The sequence below is a fragment of the Pinus tabuliformis genome, chromosome 5_2 (assembly GCF_031772625.1).
Source record: "Pinus tabuliformis cultivar Carrire ecotype Pingquan chromosome 5_2, CPIR1, whole genome shotgun sequence".
Lineage (NCBI taxonomy): Eukaryota > Viridiplantae > Streptophyta > Pinopsida > Pinales > Pinaceae > Pinus > Pinus tabuliformis.
In genome coordinates this window covers 436867383-436873730 of record NC_142306.1, presented here as the reverse complement: position 1 = coordinate 436873730, position 6348 = coordinate 436867383, and positions in this window count along the sequence as shown.

The following is a 6348-nucleotide window of genomic DNA, read 5'->3' as shown; positions in this document are numbered from 1 at the left end:
CTATGGAATCTCACCACCCAAACTCAAAACAAAACCCTTGAGCTTCATAACTAGCCTAACACCTTTAAAAAACAAAGCTAAATCATAAAGAGAGATCCCTCTCTGGATAAAGATTGGCTAGATTCTGTATCTAAGAGATTGGTCTGTGGTTACCTCGGCATCCTTCCCTTTCTTACAACTTTGGGGAAAACCTGAGTGATAACAATATGCTCATACGATAAGGAGCTCGGGACACCGGGGCTACTCTTGGCACCAGTTCAATGGTAAAATCTATGTCTCTTTTCGGAGGTAGCCCTGGAATTTCTTCAGGAAATACATTTGTAAAATTTTGTATCACAAGGATACTTTCCAGGGAAACAGACTTGTCCTTTGAGTTTGCATAACCAACCTGAATAGTGTAAATCTAGCATCCTTTCTTGATGCACTTTGCTAGTTGAGAGGCAGTTATTGGTCGTAATTTTAGTGGTCTCAAAATTCCTTGTATTTCTTGTTTGCTTCCTTGCTCATCCATATAACAGATAGCTTTCATTTTACAGTTTATAAGGGACCGGTGCTTCTCTAGCTAGTCCATGCCTATCAGGACATTATAAGATCCTAGGGGTAGGGAAAATTTTAAGAACCCCCCCAAATTTACATGTATAATAAATGGGCGAATCTCCATGGTATATAGGAAAAATGGAAGGCGATTTTATCAATAATATGATATGTATATATAATTTTTTGGAAAATCTCTCACCAGGCATGACGAATATTTTACTCAATTATAAAATCTTGTGTTTATTGAATACACAAATGAAATCATTGCATTTCTTTAAAATATCTTTTGAAATCAAAATTAATGAAATTACATATCAATAACCTAGTGGGTGTGGGATAAAATTCACCCGTGCCATTCACAGAAAGCATGAGAAAAAACCTAATACTATATATAAAACCAAGAAAAATTCAAATTCATCACTTCTAGGGACCTCGTAACCACCCTGCCAATACACAAGTATGTTCCTGTTTGCAATTAGAAAAATTACCCAAATTACAATCTATTTACTCCAGCATATGTTGGAAAGTTATAGAAGGATGACTAGTGCAATCAATCCATTCCTTTTAGCCCTAGATTTGTTTCAGATTAAAACAGAAGTATACAAATATACTTGTCCAATATCTATGCCTTAACCATTCACCTTAAGATGCTTTTACAATATAATTTCCTAAGTCTATTTAATATCTTCATTATCATAAAAACCAACCTATATCCATCTTAACTCCACATCTACCACTCTTAGGGGAATGAAATCTATTTATCCCTCTGAGCACTTGGTAGACCCAGAATTAAGATGGATCTAAGATCATAGAATTTCCCCTTTAGATAGTCTATGCTCACATGAATACCATGGGTTATCATAAACCTGGAGCTTAAAAATTACTATTAGTAATTTATAAAATTTAATAAAATTAATAGTTGATTTTTATTTTATTTTTTATTTTAACCAAGCTAAAATGTTTAACATACATTAAATTACAACATCCATTTTTACTCTTGATCGGATCAAATATTTTTTCACTCTATGCTAGTTTGCATATCACGATATTTGATACCTCTCTGGGATTAGTAGATCCAGAGTAAAGATGGATCTATGTTGGTTTAATTACCCCATTTAAATAGTCTACATTCCAGGTGAATACCATGGGTCAATACCATGTGCCATATTTTTTATTAATACTAATATTAGGGTTAATAATGTTTTTTTGCATGGTATTAATAACAATCTAGTCCATGGTATTTGTCCCATAGGATTTTGCCCATAGGTTTCACCTAAATATAACGCATTTTTTGAGTGTTCATAAATATAAGGTGAATTATGGAGTAAATATAAAAAAATGTTTTATTTGTTTACCATACCTCTCGTTTATTTATATTTTTATTAATTTACCATACCTCTTTTACAAATATGGTCTTTGGCCCATAGGATTCACTTAAATAAAACATCTTTCTTGAGCCTTCATAAATAGAAAGAGGGTTATGGACTAAACATAAAAAGAGGTTTTATTTATTTACCATGCATCTAGTTTATTTATATTTTTATTTATTTACCATACCTTTTGAGTAAGTATAAAAAGATGTTTTATTTATTTACCATACCTCCACTTTACTTATATTTTTATTTGTTTACACCCTTGCATGTATATAAGGTGACTTATGGAGTAAATATAAAAAATGTTTTATTTATTTACCATATCTCTCATTTATTTATATTTTTATTAATTTACCATACCTCTTTTATAAATATGGTATTTGGGCCTTTGGCCCATAGGATTCACTTAAATAAAACCTATTCTTGAAAATGGGCGAATGGATTCACTTAAATAAAACCTATTCCTGAAAATGGGCGAATGGATTCACTTAAATAAAACCTATTCCTGAAAATGGGTGAATGGAAGGTTGTAACTCCTAATTTCAAGGGCTAAATTTACCTTTTTTACCCTCTCCCTTAAAATAAGGTGGGCTATTTGAGGTGATCTGTAAAAATGTACTATGATACAAAATATTCGCCCACTAAAAATTTAAAACCCCTTAATTTCGCCAAAGGGCGAACATTCGCCCCTAAAATTTTCTATGCCTAGGGGTAATATGTTTAGATCTGCCACCAAAGGATAACCTGCTATTTCTAAGGGACAGTTACTGACCTTGGCCAACACGCGCCTCTTTGCCCCTGTTGTTAGATGTACTAACCAGGGGTTTTTAAACTTGACAGCTTGTAAACCACATTGATCAACTATTTTAGGACTAACATAACTTAATGTAACTCCTGGGTCAATTAAAAAAGATATAGCATGATCAAAGATTTTACCTTCGAATTCCACCATCGTTGGTTGGTATTCTGCTCGATGATCTTCAAGGGAGGCATTAATTTTTGGAATACTCCTGGCTACATCTCCTACTATAGATGCCTCTTGAATCTACGAAATATTCTCAGTGTCGTTGTGGATAGGACAATTCCTAATGTAATGTGGCCTTCATCCCCAGCAGTGTACTGGGGGTCTTGTCGTTGCTTCGACTTCAGTTCTGCCTGATTGCTCACTGGGTTTGGGTTCATTGGAAGGTCTAAACCTGGACTGATTCTTATGTAGATTTCTATTAATATGACCCCTGGGGGGTCCTTTATTGATATTGCCCTTGTTTCCCTTATTGCCAACAAAAAAATTATTGCCCTTCTTGCCAGTCCATTTCTTTCCCATAACTTCTCTTTTCTGTTTACTTTGTTGATAACATATCCTAGCCTTCCGTATGACCTCATCCATCATTTTTGGGTTGTCAAACTCAATTCGCTCTTTCATGAACAATGGTTAACTACTGATAAATCATTGCACTTTTGCCTTCTCTTCCCATATCTAAGGAACATACCGAAGTAAGGAGGTAAATTTGGTAATAAACTCATCCATTATTTGTTGACCAAGCCATAGGTCATGAAACTCTTTTACTTTCTTGTCGTAGAATCGTTTAGTTAAATATCTTTCTTTAAAATATCTTTGAAACCTTTCCTAGGTTATATTTTGTTAATTCACCCCGTGTACGGTCTTTACCTCTTCCCACCATAAGGTGGCATTTCCTTGCAGCTGGAAAATGGCCAAACGAGCCTTTATGTTGTGGTCATACTCATATAGCTGAAAGTATTTATTCATATTAACAAGCCAGGCTTCAACTGCCTCTTCTTGTTCTGCATCAAAGAGGGGCAGCTTTATTTTCCATAACTCCCCTTGTAGTTCTGTCCTTTGCCTCTTTTGTGTCTTATACTCTGAGGCATTATCTGACTTTTCCTCTTGATTTTCTTCCCCTCCTTCTGTTTCCATATACTCTGTCTGATACTCTTGTTCTCCCGATATGTGCCCATGTTCTTGGTTGGGAATCACCTGACACTAATTTTTCTTATCTGATAGGCATTTCATAATATTTTACTATTCCAGCATTAACCGTTCATTGTCTACCCGTAATCGGGCCATTTCGTTCTTTAATTCATGCATAGTCTCCAGTATTGTAAGATTGGTACTGCGAGGTTCTTCTCCTAACTGTACCCATACTTTAGGGTTGGTTTCAGGGAAGGTTGTAGGTCCTAAGCCTATCATGTTTCTGTGAGGAGCACTATCTTTCCTTCTCATGTTCTTCTTTTGTTGTACATGTACAAGACTATCAATCATTAGTTTTTTTTTTGTATATCTGTTCTCTCTAGAGGCCTTAGTTTGGTAACCTGGCTCTAAAACCACTTGTCATATCTCCATATATACTATAATAATAATAATAAATTACCTTATACCATAGCTCTTTTACCTACTTACCATAGTCATATAAATGATTACTATCTATCCAGGTTTATTGTAATTTCCATAAGTCAAATAACAACTTTCGCGCATGGTTATGATGGTACAATCTTATTTAGAATGATATTTTATTACTTATATGCATATTTTACATGTAATGTTTACAATTCAAATCACACTTGGGCTTTAGTGCTATACATAGTTCTCTGTATGTAATTTAAAGCTTATTAATGTTCTGCTCTACCACAGAGTTGTGACGGGAGCAGGCTTCGTTGATTACGTCGGTTGCCCTTGAGATGTGCTCCTTGCCTTGTTCTCTTTGCTTCATCGATGGTGCACAAGCGTGGGTGCCGATCCTATGGTTGTTATACTTTCTGGAAAGCTTCAATGTGCAATATGCTGGCAGTGTGGTTCATTATTCACTTCTGCTCTCGGCTCTCACGCTATGCTACCATAGTTCGCTTCAGGAGGGTTTGTGCAGTGTCGAGGATGTCATGGCATCCATAATGGCTCTTGAGGAAAATGATTTCTCTACCCAGGTGTGGCATATGTCAGGTAAGTCCATAAATTTCATTATCTTTTTCCTGGCTTTCATCTAAGTTCATCTCAACTGGTATCTTCTAACAACTTTCTGACACTGGGATGTAGGTTTTGCAGATATCGGCTTGGCATTCCTAAGGACCCCCATAGTAGTTTACGCTAATCCTACCACCATTCTCTTGCTCCAATCATTAAAGGGTTTATGGGTATGCTTTAGTCTAGCCACGGTCTGTGTAATGGCCGAGTAAAGAGGTCGGTTGTTCCTATAGATGTTTCTTTCGGTTGTTTAGAGTAATTGTCTAGGTTGTCTAGATTTACACTTGAAAGAAAATGTAATTATTCTAATTTGAACAAAAAGGGGCTTGGCCCAAGGAAAACTTCACTGCTCCAAATGTATATTTAAGTGGGTATTGATTTCTATTTTCGAAAGACTACATATCTCATGTTTGTTGAAATGGAATCAAGGTTTAGCCTTTATCATCTTTGTTTGTATTTAAGAGGCTTGAAAACTTCCTTATGATACTCAAATGGTATCTGGCTTTACAATGCCAAACCAGGAAAACTCATGGGAAGGCCTAGATCCTTCTCCACGATGCTTCCAGGTGCATTGATGCCTTTTGGGCTTGTCATCTTTACAACATAGGCATAGCATGATTTTTTATGACTAGGCATATAATGTTTTTAGCTACGCCTAAACTCTATCTTTAGTTTTATTTGATGTATTCATTGGATAACTCTCTGTTATGGCATCTCTTTGGTTCTGGAGCATGATGCATGTGAACTATTGGGCAATGACTCGAACTCTGTTATTTCGACATATGTGAAATTTGGGGTTTTTAAAACGTTTTCTTGACTTATAAGCATAGTTCTTGTTCTAAGATGCACATCTGTTTTTTATGGTTATTAAAAGCTTTCTATGGTTAAGCTATTCATATATTTATATGGCTATTTGCGTCATGCTTAGTCTTTCTATTCACCCTAAATGACTTTGGGATTCTACTGGTCAGTGCTGCCATATAAGTTTTTAGATTCTATTGCTAGTATTAGAAAATGTAGAGAAAAGAAAGGGGTTATTGTGATTTTTCGAATTTAATAATTTACACAGTTTTCACTCATTATTTTTATCTATAAATATTTTGCTTCTCAGTTTTAGCAAGTAATTTGTTAGTACATTCTTCTCGTGGCTCGTTGAACTTAGTTCTTTTCTGTTAATACTATGCATGCATAGTTTTTCTTTTTCTCTATCAAAAACTATTTTCCTGAGTCTGTATTTAATTGTTCAAATCTCCATTTAAGTAAAAATATCTTATCTCTAATTTTCATATATCACTGTATAGTGATCATTTTAGGTGTTATTTATAGCATTTACCAGAACTGAACATTTTATCCTAACAGCTCATAAAAAAATAAGTTGGTCTAGGTTATTTACTTACATGTACAGCTGTAATCATGAAAGAAAATTAAACTGTTGAAGTCACGTGTGTAATTTACAGATTT